This window comes from Sus scrofa, chromosome 4 (genome assembly GCF_000003025.6).
Source record: "Sus scrofa isolate TJ Tabasco breed Duroc chromosome 4, Sscrofa11.1, whole genome shotgun sequence".
Classification (NCBI taxonomy): domain Eukaryota; kingdom Metazoa; phylum Chordata; class Mammalia; order Artiodactyla; family Suidae; genus Sus; species Sus scrofa.
The window spans coordinates 11,467,838-11,489,854 of NC_010446.5; the positions used below are offsets into that span (position 1 = coordinate 11,467,838).

Consider the following 22,017-nt stretch of genomic DNA (forward strand, 5'->3'; position numbering starts at 1 on the left):
GAGATGGGGAGCTGGGGAAGCTGCCATACATCTTATGATGTAAGCAAGACAGCCTCCACATCAAAGAACTCTCTGGCCCCAAATATAAGTCGTGCTGAAATTAAAAAAACTATTTTAGACATAAGTACTCAATAAATGTCTATGAATGCCACTTTTTTCCTGCACCTGTGGCAAATGGAAGTTCCCCAGCCAGGGATAGAATCTGAGCCACAGCTGAGACCTCTGCCACAACACCGGGTCCTTAACCCATTGTGCTGGGCCTCTAAACCTTTCCTCCCTAGTGACCCAAGCTGCTGCTGCAGAGACTATGCTGGAATCTTAACCCACTGCATCACAGTGGGAACTTCTGAATGCCATCATTAATATGCTAACAGTGTTGAGCTTTCTAGAGTGGGGTTCAGTGTGTATCCGTGCATGTCAGTGTGTTTTCATTGTATTTATCTTTATGTTTCATTACTGCTTGTGTTCCATAGAAACTACTTGAGTACTAAAACAGAAATTTCAACATTCATTTTTGATGTCAATTTTTTAAATGGCAATGACCATGAATAATAACTGGAAGCCCCTTGAAGTTGTAGACCAAATCTCATCTGCACAGGGCAGGATCTAGCACCAAAGAGGGGTTTGATGGTGCTTGCAGAGCCAAATTCAAATACACAAGGCAGTAGGGCTAAAAAAGGGAGAGGAAGCAAGCTTGTATGACTAGACAAATTTTTGCCCCTGCTTTAACAAAGTGGATAGGCTAATGCGTAATCAGTACATCACAAATATGTAAATTACTCTGCAAACATCCTGTCTGGAAAGAGTTTGTCAGCTAAACATTTGTCGGCTATGACGTGCTCTCATCAACTGCCATACCCATGTACTTGACAATTATACACATCATTTTTGGAGGCTGCAGAAGTTAAAATGTCTCCCAATAATGAACATCTTGAAGACATAATGTTTCTTGGTATTTTCCCCCTCATTCTACTGTTTTGTAGTGGTTTGATAGGATTTCAAATCAACTTGTTTATGACCAAAAAAATGAAGTTCTATTTATAAGTCATTGTTTTGATAGAAAAGTGAAATTATGTCAGTAGCTCAGTTGCTGAGCGGCCCTGCCGGGGAGCTTATCAATAGAACCTAGGAACTTGGGGTTAATAGATGCAGACTATTGCCTTTGGAATGGATTAGCAATGAGATCCTGCTGTGTAGCACTGGGAACTATGTCTAGTCACTTATGGTGGAGCACGATAATGTAAGAAAAAAGAATGTATACATATGTGTGTAACTGGGTCACCATGCTGTACAGTAGAAGATTGACAGAACACTGACAGAACACTGTAAACCAGCTATAATGAAAAAAAATCATATATATAAAGAACCTAGGAAGAATCAACTATCACCAGGGAATACTTAGACTGTAAATATCCAGCATTTATAAGGACAAACCAAGAGTGTTTGGTCTGGGCAAGGCGACTCTGATGACAAAATAGCTCTCCGAAGACCTTGGGGCATTAGCTTGAGCCTGGGCAAGGCATCTCTGCCTGGCAGTGCTGACAACCATGCAGTGGCCCCTCCAAGGTGATCATCTTGCAGGGCAACACCAGAGCTCTGTTCCCTAGCAACATCTTCAGCAACAAAGGACTTTCATTTTTTGTACAGGCAGCGGACATCAGCTCTAGGCTGACTACACAGTCTCTCCTGAGAACCAACTCATAGAAAGGTAGGAGAGCTGAGTCAAACTAAATTTGGACTTTATTCCTTTTACCTCTCCTTGCCTGGAACAATAGCATAATTAACCCATAATGATGGGTTTGGAGTATGATTTCTTTATTGGCTTATTAAGAGACTGTATGTTATTGGCTTGTGAAATTATAATTCCTTCAGTGAACCTGTCTTAAATAGTGGCAAAGATAATCTCAGTCTCTGAATATAATTTCTCCCCAATCTTTCCAGTTCAACCATATAGTGCCATTTTCTTGCTGAATTATTGGTCCCAAAATATTAAAGAGAGAAAGAGAGAAACTGACTCAGTTCTTAGCCTGGAGAGTCTGTGAGCGCTAGCTTTTGAAAAGTTACATGAGATTGAAGGACACTTCCAAAATTCCACACCTTTACCTGTAAAATGGAGAGCATAACACTTAGGCCTCTGACAATCAAATGAAATGTTAAAATGCAACACACATCATTGACACTCAGTGAAAAGTAGTTGGCGTCATCCTTTGTCTTTCCAAAAGAGGGTCCCTTTGCAAAATGCTGCAGTTTCACTGAGAATCAAGTTCGCTTTTCGTCCTGTCCTGGGCAGGAACTGAACACATCCGTGATATAAGATTCACTGAAAGCCACCATGGTGTCATCAGTCTGCAGTCACCAAGTAACAAAACTCCATTTTATCAGTTATCAACCAGTATTGCTTTTATGTTTTAATATCCATTATCCCTTTAAACGAGAAAGTACTATCAAAGCCGTATTTGTGTTAGTTGAAACGTGAAAATGAACTGCCACAGCCAACTTGGGGGTGTGGTAAAGCTCCCCTTTTAAGTTATCATCCTTCTAAACTCCTCATAATCCCCTCCACCCCTACTCCAGAGATCTTTTTCTTTTTTAATGTGTTTCTCCTCATGCACCATTGAGAACCATACTTCGAATAATGCCAAAATACTTAGGTGGTCCCGAGGAATCCCTTTTTTTTTTTTTAAGCCTGGTTTCACAAGGTCGATCAAAGGAAGCCTTCACGGTTCCATCACTGAATAATCAATCAAGTCAAAAACAATTGATTGGCTCCAAGCCTGTCACCAACATATTGATCCACCCATTGAGGTCTGCTCAAAGACAATGAAGGTGATAAAATCCATGACTGCGCTGAGAAATGAGCAAATGAGGGACCCTGTGCTGATGGTTTCCTCCCTCTTAATTATCTTGTTATTTTGTAAATTGATTTTTAAGGCTGTTAACACATGAATCTGTATGCACCATGACATAAAGGAGACAACCGGGTCAAATTTTTCTTGTGGCCACTTGTTGTTGGTATGAGCATCAACACACTTGTTCATGTCTAGTGGTTTTAGCCATAAAACAGGAATCATACAGAACTTTTCCATGGAGAGGCTTACGGTGAGCATGCAGAAAATGTAAAGCAGTAGTCGCAAAGGCCTGCAAACCAAATGACCTTGATATGGATCCCAACTCTGCAGCATCACTGATGTCAGATCTTAGGCAATTTACTCTCCTTATATCTCAGTTTTCTTACCTTTAAAACTGTTGTACAAACAGTAACTATCCCATAGAAGCTTTATAAGTGATAGAATAAAAACCTACAAATTTTAGAGCATCATACGTTGAAAGCCTTCAGTAAAAACTACATTTTTTTCTGCCTTTTGAAATTCTTTTCATTATCTCTTTCCTGTGTTCTTTGGTGTTTTCTTTTCTATTTTATCTCACACATGTTGAGAGGCTACACTGGCTAAGGCAGCCATGGCTGGTTGTCCAGCAAAATCTGCTCTTTACTGCCCCCCTCCCTTCCACCTCCATAGTATTTTGTGAGTAGATCATGAAAACTTGATCTATAAGTTGGAAAATGAAAGTGAAGGATGGCAGGACAGAAAGAAGAATTCTGATGATTATACGGTCACCATAGGAGTCCTGGGTCAAGCTGGAAAGATCATAGTCCTGGATCTCTGCTATAAGAATTCATAGCTGAGAATGAGAAACACTGTCATGTTTGATTGAAGGTACGACTCATTAGGGTTGAGGAAAGGTCGTATGATCATACTAAGAAGTATCACTTTGGCATCATGGAATCAAGCGATTTCCACAATGCTGGCTGAAAAAAAAATGCCTGTGGATAACAAATAGCCAGGATAATAATTTATTTGTGTGACTATCCTTGGCCCTTGTTCTCTAAGTCCACTGAATGAATACATAAATAAGAGAAAAAATAGAAAAAAGTGAATGAATATACTGTCTTCCAGCTCAATCTATTTCAAGACTATATAATTCAGCTTTTCTCCCAGGAGTCTCTAAAAATTAAATGTAAGTCCTATTTGTTTCATCAACATAAGATTGTTAGAAATAACACAGGGCTGAGAATCAAGGGGCCTGGATTCTGCTCTGATCCTTTGAACTATGCGACTTTGAGAATTCAATTCTTCTGAGCTTTAGTTTATTTCTCTGCACTAGGTCCATCACATATAGCCTGGAAAGTTGTTTACAGGGTCCCAAATATGTATCTTGAAATCTTAACATGTGGAACACATATAAGATACTATTATAACTAGTCCCATTGATGGTTTATGTTGACTAAGATGTTCCATGGAAGAGAACCACCAAGGGGTGTTTCAGAAATGAAAAATCTGGTGATGCACCGGTTGGCAATACATTCTAAGACTGAGAATATGTATTCATGCACTTAGGTCTGCCCTTCACACCTGCCCCCAACCCAATCCCTGCCCTCTGTGAGGAGACACAAGCCTGCTATTCATCATAGTCTTTGCATACCATCGAGAATGTGCTGCTGCTCCAGTCCATTGGAACAGGCGGCTGGTTGGCAAAGCCATCAGACACCTGTTGAGGGTGAGTCATCCCTATTCACAGGATGTGCCTCACTGCCTAGGGGTAGAGTGTTCAGCTGAGGATGAGATCCCTGGCTGGCCTGCTCTGGCGCAGCTGATGCTCTCATTCATTGGCAGCTTTTAGGGGAAACCAGAGAGCCATGGTCTAATTTCACTTGCTCCTCATCTTCTCTTTTGACAGATGGATGTTCGCAGTGGAGCTGTCATGCACATTCGTTCAGGCTCGGGAGCCTTACAAGGAATTATGTTGGGCTTGAAGGAAATCAACTATTTCATGGAAATTAAAATGAGTGGTGGCGACATTGATACGGTATCTTCTCGATTCTCTGACATTTTCTTCCAGCATACCCAGCTTTGCTAGCATGACTGCTTAGGTTAAGGTCTAGGCCATTATGTCCATTCCAGAACCAGCTGGTCTTGCAGATTAAATTCATTCCATAGTCAATAAACTCTTGATCCTAACTGGCACTTTTGTATTTGTTAAATTAATCCATGAATATTGAAGTTTTTGCAGGAATTGACTGGTCATCAGTATTGGGGTTTCTAGGACACTTTAAATAATTAAGGCCATCTCCCAGTTGCCTTTCCAGAATTTCTATTTAGAAGGGGTTTAGGAGCTACAACACACAGGGAAGGAGAAAGTGAGAGTCTTGAAAATAGTTTCCTCTGAGTTTTACAGACTATCGAGAGATACACATTTCAAAAAATGGTGAATGTCTGATAACCACCCAAGTCCTTACTGTACAACCAGCACTGTCTTACTCTCTCTGCATGTTGAATTTACCGAAAGACAGAAACACAAATAAAACCGAAATTGAAAAATTAGCTTTGTGACTGACAAAGCAAGATTAGAGTAGGCAGTATAGTTTGGAACTGTACACAAAATGAAGCTTTCTTCTCTTTTCCTGCTGAGTTTAACTCACCAGCCCAGTCACGGATACAGTGGTGAAACATACAGGGTATTCACATGCAGTCCTCACTGGTCTCCCCATGGAGGAGAGCGTCTGGCCTGTAGGCAGGCAGGTCTGATAAAAGAAATCTAGAAGATCCACAAAGTGACTCTTTTCAAAAAGTTCCTATTTTATGACAGGTAATATATCAGAGGTGAAGAGAAAGGCAGACATTCTTCACTTAGCATCTGGAAGACGGCAGATGTCTAGGCTAGTGGTTTTGTTAGGAAAAAGCGAATATGGCTACTTCCTACAGTTCCCAGGATTAAATAAAATGGCAGGCATAGTAGGGGGAGTGAGAAAAGCCCTGGACTTGGAACCAGATGAAACTGAATTTGATGCCTAGCTCTATCATTTACAGCTTTGTTGCAATCTCTTTGTTTCTGCCTGCCTTGGTTCCTTTTCCAGGATGGAAGGGAGGGCACTGAGGATACAAAGCTACCTGCAGAACAGCAGAGTGAGAGGCTCTGTCATTGAGAGTCCTGGCTCTGGAGCAAGAAGGACCTAATTTGATTAATCCTAGTTTCAGAGTTTCTTGAGCACCAAGTTGTACATGTGTACGATAGAGAATATATGGGAAGGACTCAAGGCAAAATAACTACTAAATAGCTAATTGCCATTAAAAATAAATAATAAAAAACAAAGAACTTCTGTTTAATTTTACTTAATCATTGCCAAGTTATGGAGCTTAGGGGATGAGATATGAGACACTATGATTTATGATTAAAAATGTGTATTTGGTCTTGTCCTTTTCTGGCAGAGAATACCTAAAACTCTTGAGTTTCTTCCATGATGAGAGTGACAGATGTCTTTCATTATGTTACTGAGGTGACTTTTGGAATACCCTTAGATGGGGGTTAAGGATGCCCTAAAGATGGGGGTTGGTCACCAGAGGAATCAACCGGGTGTTTAACAGGTTGGAATTTTCAATCCCGTTCTAACCTCTGGGGAGGGGAGAGGGGCTGGAGGCTGAAGTAACTGGTAATGACCAATGATTAATCAATCATGCCATATCGTGTAATTAAAACCTCCATAAAAACCTGAGGACAGGGCTCACAGACTTTCTGGGGTGGTAAAAACACGGAAGTGTAAGGAGACTGGAACACTTGGAAGGAAGCATCATTTCTCTAAGGCCATCCCATGGTCTGTTAGCTAAGGAAGTCACAGAAAGTTGACCAGATTCAAGGTAGGGAACCAAAGACTCTACCTGGGGGAGTGGCAAGGTTCTAGAAGAGCATGGAAATAGCGTTGCAAGCATTTTTGGAAACACACACTGTGTCACACGTGTGCATCTGAAGAACAAGGACACTGTCCTTCTTTCTGTCAATTGCTGGGGCCAAAAATCAAGTTATTGTGCTGGGTTGCTCTCTTATTTTCACATTCAATTAATCAGAAAATCCTGTCAGTTCAAAACACATCTCAGACCTGAGGTTGTCTTCATCTGAGGACAAACTTCCTCATTCAAGCTGCCATTCTCCCCTCCCTCCAAGACTGTAGTAGCTTCCCAACTGATCCTACATTTCTTTTGTTCCTACATTCCATTCTCTAAAAAGCAGCCCCATCATCATCTCAAGACATGATGCAGATCACATCCCTCCCTGCTGACAAAATCTCCAGTGACAACATGGATCCCTGTCTAGTTGATAACGGGAGCCATTCACCAGAACGATATAAAAATTCTAAATGTCAATGAATCTACTATCCTAAGTACAATACATGAAAAGCAAACACTGACAGAAATGATCTGGCAAGTCTCACTCAGGAACAAAAATTTCTACATAGCTCTCTGTCACTGATAGATCAGGCAGAGAGAAAGTATTAATGGCATATACCTTAATGGGTTACGAGTAGGCTGAAATGCTCATCCCCTTAGCTAGGTGGATTTTCTCATCTGAATTGTTCTATCTATTGCATACTGCAAAAGATTGGGAAACACTGCCTTAGATTGTCTCTCAAACAATGACACGTGCCAGAATGTTCATTGCTGCTGCGTTTTGGGAGAGTGAACGTTTTAAAATAACCAAAATATCCTATTGTCAGTTGAGCGGGGGAAAAAAAAAAATCTACACAATGGATTACATATATATATATGAACAGTATAAATCTCACAAGTATAATATTGAGAAAAAAACAGTTGTAAGAAACATGCAATATATTATGATGAGAATGTTACATAGTTGCCACACAATACTGTCATTATTCATGAATGTATACATATGCTTTAAAATATACAGAAAAAAAAGACAAGTACAACAACAAAAAATCACCAAATTCATGTTAGGGATTAGGTATAAGGAGGATGGAAGTAAAGAAAAGAGGAAGAAAATTATAGTAATGAGGTCATGAGGGAAATAACACGGATTTAGGTTGTTTTTTGTTTTATCTCTTATGAGGCAATGGTACAAAGGTTCTAATTATACTATTATTTTTACACATGAAAATTAAAAAGCAAAGTTTGAGCTCAGAGCTTATAAAAGCACATGCGCTCGCACACACACATCTCTAGTGGTTTCCCATCAAAAACTTTATTCTGGCTTGCAAAGCACCTCTACGACCACCTTTCAGACTCAATATGATATCGCTTTCCTGATGTTAGCTTATGCAGATCTTTTAATAGGTCAAGTTCATTCCTGCCTCTGAACATACTTGCTTTCCCTGGGAACTGTCTGCTTGACACCTTACCAATTAGATTTCAGCTTCCATGTCACCTAATTAAACAGCTTGCCTTGAACGCCCAAGCTCATGTAGTCATTTCACCCCAGGTTACTTCTCCTCAGTCTATACATTTACTGGAAATGTTTTACTTATTTTTTTCTTGCTTGAACTTCCCTTGTCTAGAACTTGAGTTCTGTGAGAGCAGAGACTTGATCTGCTTCCGTCCGATGGGTCTTCCAAGGACCTGGAAGAGGTCACCCCCATTAAAAGCAAATAATAAATGAGTTTTGAACTGCTCAATGAATGAAAGAAAACTACTGGAGGAGTTCCCCTGTGGCTCGCGGGTTAAGAACGTGACATAGTGTCTGTGAGGATTCGGGTCCCATCTGTCAGTGGGTTAAGGATCCAGCATTGCTGGAAGTCGCGGACATAGGTCATAGATGCAGCTCGGATCCAGTGTTGCTGTGGCTGTGGTGTCGGCCGGCAGCTGCAGTTCCCATTTGACCCCTAGCCTAAAAATTTCCATCTGCCACAGGTGCACTTTTAAAAAGATAAAAAGAAAACTGCTGGAAAAATACCACTTCCTAGTATTGAGGTGTGTTCATGTTAGTTTCATATTAAGAAAATTGAAATATCTTATTTTAAATTTTTTTTAAAAAACTTTTAATTCTAGGTGACAGTCTTGGCCCTGAGGCCTTATAAAAGTTGCTCGACTTCTGTCAGCTTTTACATGTAAATTTCTCCATGTAAAGAAAGGACACACAATATAAGAGTTGGTCAGTTTCAGTTTTATGCAGGGTCTTACTGAATATCATAGCATGAAAGATAGCCTCTCAGTTGCCTCTGAAAGAACTGCTCTAAAGACGTCGTGGAAAAGCCATTTTAATTATGATTTTTGGCTAGGCCATGCATGCAGACAAGCACACATCTTGGGAAAAGATTACAGTTAATCACAAGGAACAGCTATCTCAAGTTAATACCTTCAGTGCTTTTTTATGTATGGGAAGATGCAAGAAGCTGGGTTTATTGGAATTCTTCCTGCGACATCCCTCTCTCTCTCTAAGGGACTTGTTTATTCGAAGCACAGCGTGTGCCATCCTGTTCTTCGTCCTGAATTCCCTGCGGAGTGCACTCTGTCAGAGCAGTGGGTCAGGACTTAAGCCGGGTAGGACTGGGGGTTTCACACATCATGGAAGCCTCTCCACCTGGACCATCCTAAGTCTCCCACGGAGCACACTGTCCTCTCGCTGTTGAAAGGTGAGTAGCACTCCTCGGAAAACCATCTGCTACTCAGATCATCCACCCTCTTTATTTTGGGGAAACGTGCCTCTGATTACTTGATCACTTTTATTTTTCCTTTTAACGATTTTTATTTTTTCCATTATAGTTGGTTTACAGCGTTCTGTCAATTTTCTACTGTGCAGCAAAATGACCCAGTGGCACACACTTACAGATTCTTTTCCTCACATTATCCTCCATCATGCTCCATCACAAGTGACTGGATATAGTTCCCTGCGCAAATCTCCTTGCTTATCCATTCCAAGTGCAGTCATTTGCATCTATTAACCCCAGGATTCCCAGTCCATCCCACTCCCTTTCCCCTCCCGCCCTTGGCAACCACAAGTCTGTTATCCAAGTCCATGTGTTTCTTTCCTGTGGAAAGGTCCACTTGTGCTGTGTATTAGATTCCAGATATAAGTGATATCATATGGTATATATTTCTGACTTAGTGTGCTTTGATAACTTTTTTTCCCTCAATGTTTAGCAAAGTTAACTCTCATTTGAAATATGGAGGTCTTATCTTTAGGAAGGATTCTATACTGTGGAATTTTGAATCCTTTCTCTCTACAAAAAGGAGCAAATAACTGTAGTATAATGTACTCCTCTGCTTCCAAGCCATACTTTCAGACAAGTCATCTAAGCATCAAAGTTAATTTTATCCTCAAAACTGTGATAAAGAGTGGTTGAAGATCCTACATCCTGAGAGACTAAGAGTCTCTATCCTATAATAACATTTTAAGTAATTTTTCCTTAACAGCTAACCTCAGTCTTTCAAGTTAGTACTGTTCAGCCTCTGTGGACAAACTTCCTGGGTTTAGATAGTGTTGTTCTTATTAGTAGCTGTGTGACTTCAGGCAAGTACTTTAACCTCTCTGTGCAAAGTGGAGATGATAATGCTAGCATCCACATCACAGGACTTTTGTGAAGATTCAAAGAGCTACTGTAGGTAAGCACTTAGATCAATGCCCAGAGCATAGTAAACACCATGTGAATGTCAGCAATACATGTTCTTATTAACTATGGGACATTGGCTTTAACCTTTGTGCTAACAAGTAAGAGTTGGTCACCTTCACTCACAGTTTACATAAGATTCCAAACAACTTGACCAGACTTGGGGAGCGCGACATTCTCTGATAAGGTGTAGAAGCTGTGTGCCACCCCTTCCCCACACCTCGCCCTCTGCATCTCTTCCATCTGGATGCTCCTGAGTTATATCCTTTTATAACAAGCCAGAATCTAACGAGTAAATGGATTTTCTGAGTTCTGTGAGCTGCTCCAGCAAATTAATTGAACCCTAAGAGAAGATCGTGGAAACATCCGATTTATAGCCAGTGGATCAGAAGGGCATAGGTAACAACATCCTGGACTTGCAACTGAAGTGTGTGTGGAGGGACAATACCTTAGGACTGAACCCCTAACCTGTGGGATCTGATAGTGTCAGAAATGAGTTGAATTGGCAGACACTCAGCTGTTTTCCTGAGAATTCTTTGGTGGTGGTATAGGACTCTCTCCCCCCCACACACACACATACACCCCCCCCCACAGAAATTGGTGCCAACCCCCCCCCCAAAAAAAAGCCAGCCTTAGGATATTTCTTTACAATGCTGACAATATTTGAGTTACTAATTGGGATTGCATACTTGGTGGTAATTAATTCCTTGTACATAAATTTTCCAATGCATTTTCAATTACTTTGACTAGAGTGGCTAAGGACATTACAAATCTGGTCCTGAATTAACCCTCTACTCTCTCCTTTTCTCACTTCTCCCTTATACTCTGTGCAGTTCGACTATTCTTAGAAAATAATGTTTCCAGGTCATGGGAATTCCCCAGTAAAGTTGTATTGAACTCAATTGAAAGGCTGACATAATTATGGTATCAGACAACTGAGTTTTATCCTAGAAGCCCAACGACTTCTGACCTCTGAATCTTTACTAAGTTTTCCCTTTAAATCTAAAGCAATTTTATCTCTAAAATCAGACATGAATGGCAGTTAGCATAGAGAGAGAGAAATTTCTTATGGCTCTGTCCTAGTACCATGCATTCTCAAGTTTTTGCAGTTTTAATTATTTGCTCACACAATAGTGAACATTTATTATGTACATTAGCCTTGAGGTGGCACCACTGTGGGGAGAAAGAACACACAATCTTATTTCTCCTTAAGAATTTCAAAATCTAGTGGAAGTGATGGATAAAGAGAAAGAGAAAAGAAGATTTTAATGAAGGAAAAGAAGCAATATGGTGGAAATAAGAAATAAACACTGGTGGTTTATACAGAGAGTTCAGAGATCCAGAAGAGAGGGCAACTAATCCAGTTTGGGGTTAAAGTTGGAATATTAGTGCCACAGAATAGAGAAAGCTTCTCAGTAGAGCTGACACATGCTGAACGTCAAGGATGTGGGTGGAAGTCACCCATACCCACAGAGGTAATATTTCAGACCATTTATGTGTGAGAAGGCAACTCATGTCGTTACCTGCAATAGAAGGGTTGATCATTCTGTTTCCATCTTACAAAGGAGAAAAATATAGCTCATTATCCGTGGAGAAGTAACATTCTGATAATCCCTCTGGTTCAAATGCCCCGATTAACTAATGGACCATGGCGAGTCTCAAAGAAATGGATTTGCCATTGCGATGCCCCGACTTGGTTCCCTGCCCCATGCTTTTAAGCAGAAGCCATTTAACTTCTTCCATCAGAAGTCATCCAGTGAGATGCTCTGGCCTCACTTCCCTTTCAGGGATAACTTCAGGACCCAGTAGAAGAGGAAGGAGCCTGGAAGCTCTGCCATGGGTCAACTTGGCTGATGGTTCTGTGTAATCAGGTCATTAAGCTTTAGTAACCAGACTCTTATAGTGAACCTGCGACTATGCCTCATGCTCAATTCATAGTGCAGCCTTCCTGCATTCAACTATTTATTCTACAAATATTTGTTGTCACTGACAATATGCCAGGTGTTCTACTAGGCATGATGGCTGCAGTGATAACTCTAAGTTATTCCCTGTCATTTAGGAAATCACAGTCTCTCCTCTATTCCTCTGAGCTTGATGCCCTGTCTCAGTTTCCTAGGCAGTTACGCTGCAGACTTTTCCAGACTCTGTTAAGATCTTCGTGAGGTCTCAAATACCATTCTAGGATTGTGATTCCTATGGCAAGATCTCTTCTACCTTCTGACAGAGCTCTAACCTTGCTTTTCACCCCTTTATTGCTGATCCTCTCTCTAGGAATTCTGGATTTCCTCCTTTTAGATGTATCCCAGAGCACTTATCTAGCTTCCAAGTGATGGTCTGCTTCAGACTGGTCCATCCTACCACAGACCAAAACCTCCTCTGGGGGCTCAAGATCATTGAGTTAATGGAGACCTGGGCTTATGATGTCATTTAACATCTACTTACTGAGCACCTGTGTCTGGCAGGTCAGTGCTTGTTACATACCTTGCAAAGCTATTTAAACTCACTTCACTTTCTCCAGCTGGAATATTAACACCTATCTCTTGGGTTGTTATTAGAAATAAGATTTTATACTTGTTAGGTTGGGTTCCCTAGAAGCAGAGCCTGAGACAAGGATTCATATACAAGTGATTGACTGATGGAGTGTTTTGGGGAAGGGGATGAGGAAAGAAGGATAGAGAAGGGGAAGGAGCTGTACGGGAAGTAGTTTCAGCTGACATATAAACTTAACCTAGTATTTTGGGAAGACCAAAAGCCTAAATTGCCCCACAGACTCTGTCTTGGACCCTCAAGTCAGGCCTTGATGCAAGTGGTGAGGAGGGAGACCACAACCTCAGAATCTCTGTGAAGTGGCTTCAGTAGTCCAAGGGGAAGCCTACGGAGAAATTGCAGCTTGAAGCTATGAGCGGAAACACCCACTGTACCTGGAGGATGGGTAACAAGCCCAACAGGTAAAAGGGACCCCAAGGGACCTAAGTAGAGCACCAACATCATTTTTTATAATAATCTTACTCTGAAGACAGAGGAAAACAGGTTATTGTAAATCAGTGAAACTGAAAGACATAAGCAGCTTTCAGTGCTGTCTGCCAAACAAGGGTGAAGAGAGGCTTCTTGGAGGATGATGTAACTCAATGGAGCTTCAAAGAGTAAGCAGGAGGGAGCAAGGCAAAGTCACATATCAAATGTGGTCCTTAAAGGCTCTGATCAAGATCATCCAAAACCAACTCCCTGATTTCACAGCCCCACCTGACAGCGAGCCAGGTCCAGTGAGGAAAAAGCAAGAACTTGCCTTCTGAGTGTCACCAAGGTGCAGCAGGGCAAAATCAAGATTCGATGTGGTGAAACCAGGGGGAGGTTCACTTCTTCCCAGGCAGTCATCCAAACACTCTGTTCACGCCGATACTCTTCCAGCAGGGCCCGGGAAGGCCATACCACAAATATGTAGATTGATATCAGCATGTGCTGGGAACAGTTCCAAGCTCAGCTTTCTGCAGTTTGTATAGATGCTCATGAGACACAAAGAAAAAGATATCGATTGGCTTGACCCCGAAGGAGGGAACACACATACTGTTCTTGTAGGGTGTTGCCACTTGATGTTGTCGAGGCCGCCCCCGAGGCAAATGCATGGACTGAATCCATCTGATGATTCAAAAGATGGGAATCAGAGACTACATATTTAAAACCCCGGCTCTTCGATGGATACAGTTAGGACACTTTTTAAAAGGAGAGCAAGAAGTAGAGAGATTAACTCCCATCTTCAATGCTACTGACTGGGGAAAAGGCATTGATTCATCCGTGAGATGGTTAATAGCAGGTGTCTTGTGTGACATATGCCAACAAATGAAGTTGTTTGGGGCCCTAATCCTTTTCCATCTGTTCCCTAACAGGGAGAGGAAACAGGAGAGGTTGTGAATAATTCTAGAACTTCAAGATCCTTGTCACCCTGGAATGTGGAAGTCCCACTTCCCCCTCACTGACCTGACAATCTCCCAAGGATCCTGGAGTTTTCTGGGAAGGTGTGTGACACCTCAGATATGGACACTTTCTCACCTGCTCTGATCTGTGCTGGTGAAACTTGCCAGATTCGAAAGGGGCCAGTGAGGTGTTAAGCATTTCTCTCAGGAGGGACATAATAGAAAAATCCTTCTGTTCCTCCTTTCCTCTGCTTACCTGGAGTTGTGCCCAGATTTTCTCTGGAAAGAAGCCTCCTGTACTAACCTGGGCAGAAGTATGGGGAAGAACTGAGCTTGAAAACTGGTGCAGAGAGAACAAGTTCAGCACATCCACTCAACAGGCATTTTCTGAGTGCATGTTATTTGCCAGACATGATGCTTTTTAATGAGTCTGAACTTCTGAGTATATTCTAGAACTTGGAAAGGGACCACTCATTAAAAATCCAATTTAAAAAGTATTTTGACAGCTTACGCTGGGCCCACCATTAGCTGAGAAGAGGCTCTAGAGGATTAGATCTTCTTGATAAGAAGGTGAAGTTGGTGTGAAGAACGCCAAACCCAAGTGCATAGCAGGTGGTGTCTGTGTTTCCAACTCTACAAGGTTGCCGAATCATATTAGATCATTTTAAAAGCGGGACATAAATGGTAGTTTTTATTTTCTTCTTATGCTAAAATCTAAGCAATAGACAAGTAGACATATATATTGTAAATTGTTCTCAGGGTCTTCAGCAGGGAGGTTACTCTGAACTGAGCTACTGGGGTAATTTCTGAGCTGATCCTTGAAGAAGAGGTAAACCTTCAGCAGGTAACGAAGTAAATGTAGTTCAAAGGAGGGAAAGGATGTATATTTGCATCCTAAGGCTGCCTTAAAAAAACCACAAAATGAGAGGCTTAAAACAACAAGGCTTTATTTGCCCACATTTCAGGAGCTTCCAAGTCCAAAACCAAGGTATCAGCCAAGCCATGGTCGCTCAAACCCTTCTTTGACTCTCTTTAGCCTCTGGTTGTCGTTGGCACCCCTGACAATTCTCGGCTTGTGGATTAATCACTTTAACCTCTGTCCCTCTGTCTCCCCCATCACATGGTATTTCCCTGTGGGTCTATATTAAAATCTCCCCCACCTTGTAACAGCATCAGTCGCTGGAGTAGGGATCACCCCAATCCAGTATGACTTTGTTTACCTCTTCAAAGACCCTATTCCAAATAAGATCACATTCCTAGGTAGTGGAATTTGAACATATTTGGGGGGTGGCACAATTCCACTTGTAACATGATGTGGATCAAATTCAAAAACAGGAAGGACAATGTACATTGAGAGGAGCAGTGAGTCAAGTCTAGACAGAGTAGAAAATGCGGCAGGTGAGTAGAGAGCAGTAACACCAGCACTGAATTGCAGTCTACAAACAAGAACCACCCGAGGAGCATCCAGCTGCATAAGACACATCTAGAATTAGGGACAGTCTATACATTTTATATATGTTCCCATCGTGAGATGACTGTAGTCTGGGCGGACAGTGCTCTCATGAACTGTGACACCTTGAGATGTAGGCTCTGGGAATGTAGATTATGCCTTTCCTCTCTGATCATTATGGAATGTCTAGAACCTCATTTCTGATGCACAGTGGGCACTAAATAAATACTGCTGAATAAATGAGTGGACATCTGCTTTCACAGACGAAGAAACCAATTTAGAGAGAAACTTGTTGAAGGAAGCAGATGGTGGCAGAGGGGGCACAAAACCTTGCTTACCTGACTCCAAAGCCCACATTCTACTGCCTGTTTCACTGGCTCTTTGATTACCTTCTTAACTCAGGAAAGCTCATTAGGTCTGACCATGGTGGTCTGTTCTCCCTTGTATGTTGAGGTCAGATAATATGTGGCATCTTGACTTCCTGAGACCACAAGGCTAGGGTGTTCATCAGGCATATGCCATTTGCCAGCGCAGTAGCCTTGATCTGGCTCCGCTCCCTCAAATGACATGCTTACTTTCTCCCACAGATGTTAGGCAGAGCCTAGAGGACACAGTGACATTTGGCTTCTGCAAAAGGCCATTGTAATTCTGCTGTCACAGGCATTGTCTTTCAGCCTTTTAATATCCATTCTAAATAGTGCCATAGCCTGACCCTGGGCTGCTGGAGATAAACACTGTTCAGCAAGATAGGTTTGCCCCCAGGTGTTCATTACCGAGTTAGGAGATAAAATGGAATTGGGGTTCATTAGGTAATAAAATCTCAAGATCGCAAAGAAATTTAAAGTTCATCTGATTTTATCTGTTTTAAACAATGCTTAAAGCACCACTCCCCCATCACCCCTGAACACACACACCTGCACTCACAGGATGGTCTGCGAGACTTTTCCAAATACTTAGCCCCCGCCTCATAATCTTGGCCTTTGCATTTGAAGACAAGGATAGAATTCTTTTTGACTTAAAGAGTTTTTAGAAGAAGGGAAATTTAAGATTCAAAAAAAAAAAAAATTTGAATGATAGGCAGATTTACCCAGATTTAACAGGGTAGCCAGAAAAGCCACAGATAAAAAGACAACAGGAGTTCCCGCTATGCCACAATGGGATCAGCAGTATCTCTGGAGCACTGGGATGCAGCTTTGATCCCTGGCCCAGCACATGGTGTTAAAGACATGGCCTTGCTACAGCTGCAGCATAGGTTGCAACTACAGCTCAGATCTGATTCCTGGCCTGGGAAGTCCATATGCCATGGAGTGGCCGAAAAAGAAAAAGAAAAAAGGCAACAGATTGTGTTCCTGTTCAGTGTAGATAGGGAAAGAGACAAATTAAGAAGAAGGAAATGGTCATTAGTTCCAAGCCCTGAAGAGGCATCCAATAAGATTTTACAAAGCAGCAGGAGGAGGAAGATGTTGGAGCTGATGAACAGTCTGCCCCTTCCTGGGTGCACCCCACCTTAGGTACCATTAACCCTTTAGCGCACCTTAGGGAGTTACCATTACATCTCAGCGCCCCGTTCAACACCTCGCTCAGGCCCCACATCAGAAAATCATCCACACCTGTTTTACCTGCAACTGACACGTGATCAACGAGAGCCTCTTGTTTTCTCTAATTTCAGTACACTGTTCCCTCATCATCAAACACCTCTCACCACCTCACTGCCCTCAATCCTGACGAGGCTCCCCATCCTCCCACTCCTAGACCACTGTAGTCATCTCCCTCTTGGACCCTAGGCTTCCCTTCTGACTTGATGACAGCCTGTTCTTTACATTGCTGCCAAACAAGTTCTTGAAAATATGTTAATATATTACACCATTTCTCAAAACTCCCAATAGCTTTCCAGCACAATTAGAATCAGCTCCATTATTCTTACCAAGGCCAACAAGACTCCCTGTTACACTCTAGCCCTGGTGTTCCCTCTTTTCTCCTTTCCTCCATCCTCCCTCTGCACCAGAGGCCCTCCTGCACTGCACACTGTGCTAACACTCCTGCATGGGGACTTTTGGGCTTGTGTATTCCAGGTGACATCGCACTTCCCCCCCATGTCCAAATGGTTCATTCCTATGCTTTGTTCAGATCTTACTCTACTATCATGGCATCACAGACTTTTCCTAAGCACCAAAAAATAAAAAAATAAAAAAAAATGAGAGTCTTTCCCCATCATTCTCTATCTCCTTGATTTTGCGCTATCTATCTTTGTAATGCTGAGCGTTACCCGCATCTATATATAATTTTCTTTTATCTCATTCCCTTAGGACATCAGCAAATGAGGACAGAAATATTATTCATTTTGCTCACTCATGAAACTTCTTTGCCCAGGACATACTCAGCAATTATTAGCACCAAGCAATTGCTTAGGGAAGAAGACTGCATTTAGGATGCAACATGCACATCCTGACTGTTTACCTTCAGTCTTAGGAGAGCATTTCTCTTTTGATGATGAGGAGGTTCCCAATAGCTATAAGACTTAGAGCCTTTCTTTTCAGGAAGCTCAGTGAAAAAAAAAACATGTATTTTCTCCCCAATTTGTTCCAGTGGAAATCCCATATTTGAGTACCACTGGACTGACGGGCCGTTTGCCAAGTCCGGAAACAATCTTTTGTGTTCAAAAGAGGAAATATGGCATGAGTTTGGTCTTTGGATCCCGGGACTTGCACATGCAAATAGGTATGGCCAAAAAAAAAAAAAAATGAAATAAACTGATTACGTAGATCAGGATCTGCTTCCACCACTGGAATTGGGATTGGTCAATCCCCAAGGCATGTGGGTTTAGAATGGGAATGCTATGATCCCCCACCCCCCTCCAAAAAAAACAAAACAAAACAAAACAAAAAAACCCAGCACTGAAATGCTGCTACCGAGAGGCAATCCAGGTTTTAGGAGATCAAAAACTTAATTTAAGAAAATGAGTAGAAAACTGCAAATGCAATAGTAATTATAGGGCACTGAAGTGGCCTGTGTACGCAACAGGCCCTGAAACTTAAAATTGTAGCATCACGGCAAAGCCATTTTTGGGAAAGCAAAACGTGAAAAAGAAGAAAGCAGATGTTCTCACAAGGACACTGAGAGGAAAGAAAATATAGATTATCCACAGAGGAGCGGGTGAGAGGACGACCTGATTAGAGGCAAGGAGAGGGACGCCTGTCAATTAGACCTGACCAAGTTCCCCTCTCTTCAGTGGAACACATTTCCTGCTCAGTGCAGGAATTTTCAGAGTGATTTTGCAGCCAGCAAAAGAGGAATGTGGAATTTGGTCTTAAACTTTCTGTTCTGAACCATTGTCTGCAGCTTGCTCTGAAGAGACTGGTGGAAAGAACAGCTGTGTGTCCCTAGTACAGCTAATCCTTTTGGAAAGAAAAAGAAAAAAGTTACATAACATAAATGCGTTTAGCTCCATCCCTTTCCCCTCCATAATTTAAAACATCCCACAGATGCCAAGTATGGGTGGGGTGTGACGATTAATGGTGAGTCCTGCCCTATACAGCCAGCATCTCGTCACAAGAGGGGGGGGGTCTCACTTCCTGTGCCTGGATGTGCATCTTACTCCCTGAAGCACTGATGGGGCTGAACATGTCCCCATTCGCCACACAAATGGACTCAGGGCTCAAAGGCTGAGCAGTTCTGCCCTGGTGAGTTCATAATGCGTTGCATTAGTGCACTTATGTAAAAGTCAGTGACCATCCCTCCCAGCAGCTGCCAGCATATGCTTCGCAGGTTCCTGGGGGAGAAGCCAAGGAAAGGAATGTGCGTGGGTTGAGAATGAGGATCGCCCTGTGGACTGGCCCCTGCGATGATAAGGCCTGATGACCAGCATCTGTCACACTGGCCGAGTCTTTCTGAACTCTCCCCGATTACTGACAGTGGTGTCATGCACTCACTATAGAGGTCAGAGGTCATTTGGGTCAACTTCCTTTGGTACCCAAGAACAGTCGGGGGTGTCACAACAGTGATCCTGTGTATGACGTATCTATTAGGTGCTAGGCAACATGCTGGCTTTCCCGGAAATAGTTCCAATCCTCCAAACATCCCTCCTCCTAAGTAGCTATGATGACCCTACTTTTCAGCAAGGAAACAAAGTATCTGCCTAGAAGGCACCAGGAGCAGAAGAGCAGACATGGGATTCAACCCCTCAGCGATCTAACCCTTAAGCTCAGGAGTTCCACGAGTAACAGAGCCTAAGAATATACTACTGTGATTATCACCCTTGTTTATAACCAGGGAGCTCCACTAGGTGCCAGACACTATGTTATGCAGTGTGTGTGTTTACCCATGTGAAAGCAGTTACTTTGAAAAATTTGGTAATGTATCCAAGGTCATTGATCAATATGTGATCCTACATCTTTTTTCTTTTTAGGGCCACACCAGGCTAGATGTTGAATCCGAGCTACAAAGGCTGGCCTAAGCCACAGCCACAGCCATGCCAGATCAGAGCTGCGTCTGAGACATATTCCACGGCTGATGGCAACATTGGATTCTTACCCCCACTGAGCAAGGCCAGGGATCAACCCTGCATCCTCATGGATACTAGTTGGGTTTTTAACCCACCGAGCCACAGCAGGAACTCCTGAAGCCACGTCTTTGTGATGCTAGAGATTAGAAATTAAGTGCTTTGCTTATATTCACTCACAGGTGATGCTGAAAGCTCAGCATGATCCTGAGGACTTGATGATGTGGACAGCTGGGCTTGTCACGGCCAGCAGCCTGGCAGCCAGAGCCATAGGATTTGTCACAGGGAAGGTTAAGGGGGCATGTCCTCCCCAGAGGACCATTTTACACTTGTTTGATGATTCCAAAGTTGACTCTGAACTGGACCAGCGGCCCCCTAAACCATGCCACACCACACCACAGCTACACATCACGAGCTTTGCTTACTCCATGGTGTTCAAGTAACCACAGCCCTTGGGTGGATGTGTAGCTGGTCCCACGCGCTGGCATCCTTTCCACTCTCTTGATTGTTAGCTCTTCTGTGGTGGCCCAAGAACACACTGCCTCAGCATTTAGTGCTGCAAGTGAACATTAGCCTCTCACATGTGCTGGCCAAGGAACGCTCAGCTCTGAACTTCGTGTTCATCCAGCTCAAGGCCAGCAGCTCTGTGAGGTCAATGGAGGACTCGCAGGACGCTCTGGGTCCCAGGAATCCCCAGGGACACTCCAGAGAGAAACGTGACTTGATTTGAGGCAAAGAACCTCGGCCCGTGCCTTGGCAGTCAACTCCCTCAAAAGAGCTGGTCTGAGATAAAAATGGTATCCCACTTGAGAAACCCTTATGTTGGTCTGGTAAGGGCGAAAGTCCAGACATTCCAGAAGTTTGTGGAAGAAAAACTAGATTTTCAGCAACTTGAGGCTTGGGTTTCAAGTCTCCTTTCAAATGAGTCCAAGATGAAAGAACCCTACTAGCTAATTTTAGAGCAGATGGTTTTATACCCCCTGATTGATTCAAAGAAGAGGAAAGGGAATGACAAAAAAATGGAGAGCTTTACTTTAAAACCAACTTGGTCTAGGAAGCTGGTACACACTATGCTTCTATTCTTCAACACTCAAGGTAAAGCATTCCACGATTGGTACGATGGAGTAATTTTGCTATCTCAGATGAAAACAGAGACCTCCTGGATATGCCCAGTTAACTGATTAATGCAGAGACAGTGAAAAAAACCCTCTGTATCTTCAGATCTCTGTTCCCTCTTCTCCTGAACTGGAAGATGGAATCAGAGAAACTCAAGTGACAAAGGATCTTAGAAATCACCTCATTCCCTAATCCTTTAGAAGCACATATGTCTGAAGGTTACAGAATTTGTTCAAGGTCATTGCTGGTTTGGGGCCGAGACAGGACTGAAATTTAGATGTTCTGAACCAAATTCATTACTTTCGTTTTTCTTTTTTTTCTTCTTTAAACTAAACAGCTCTACCAATCCGTCTTTTTCAGGATTCCACGGCATTATTGGAAGAACATGTTTAATGAAGTCACCACCATGGAAGATGTGAAAACTTGGATTTTGAAGCACTGTGCCGATGGAAGCAGGATTTGCCACAAGCCACAAGATGAGAAGGATGGTAATACCACCTCAGCATTTGGGAGGTCTGGCTCTGCTTAAGCCCGGCCACTGCCTCTCAAGAAAACAGGACAGCAAGCCTCAGGCAATCTGAGAAAGAAAGAGCCACCAGCGGCTGCCCTCCGACTACCCTCTACCCTGACACTGTGCTGTTAGGGATGG

The 22,017-nt window shown here is 42.6% G+C and overlaps 1 long non-coding RNA gene across 2 annotated transcripts in view; it reads right to left on the bottom strand.

The window, feature by feature from the left end:
- The window catches only part of LOC110260221, a 119,441-nt gene that overhangs the window by 42,329 nt on the left and 55,095 nt on the right, over positions 1-22,017 (bottom strand). The window contains exon 3 of one of the 2 annotated variants that reach the window (XR_002343082.1): positions 11,055-14,029. The exons of the other annotated variant lie outside the window; for it this stretch is intronic. This is a non-coding gene — a long non-coding RNA (uncharacterized LOC110260221). Of the gene's footprint in view, positions 1-11,054; positions 14,030-22,017 lie in introns of those variants that run through there. 2 annotated transcript variants of the gene reach the window in all.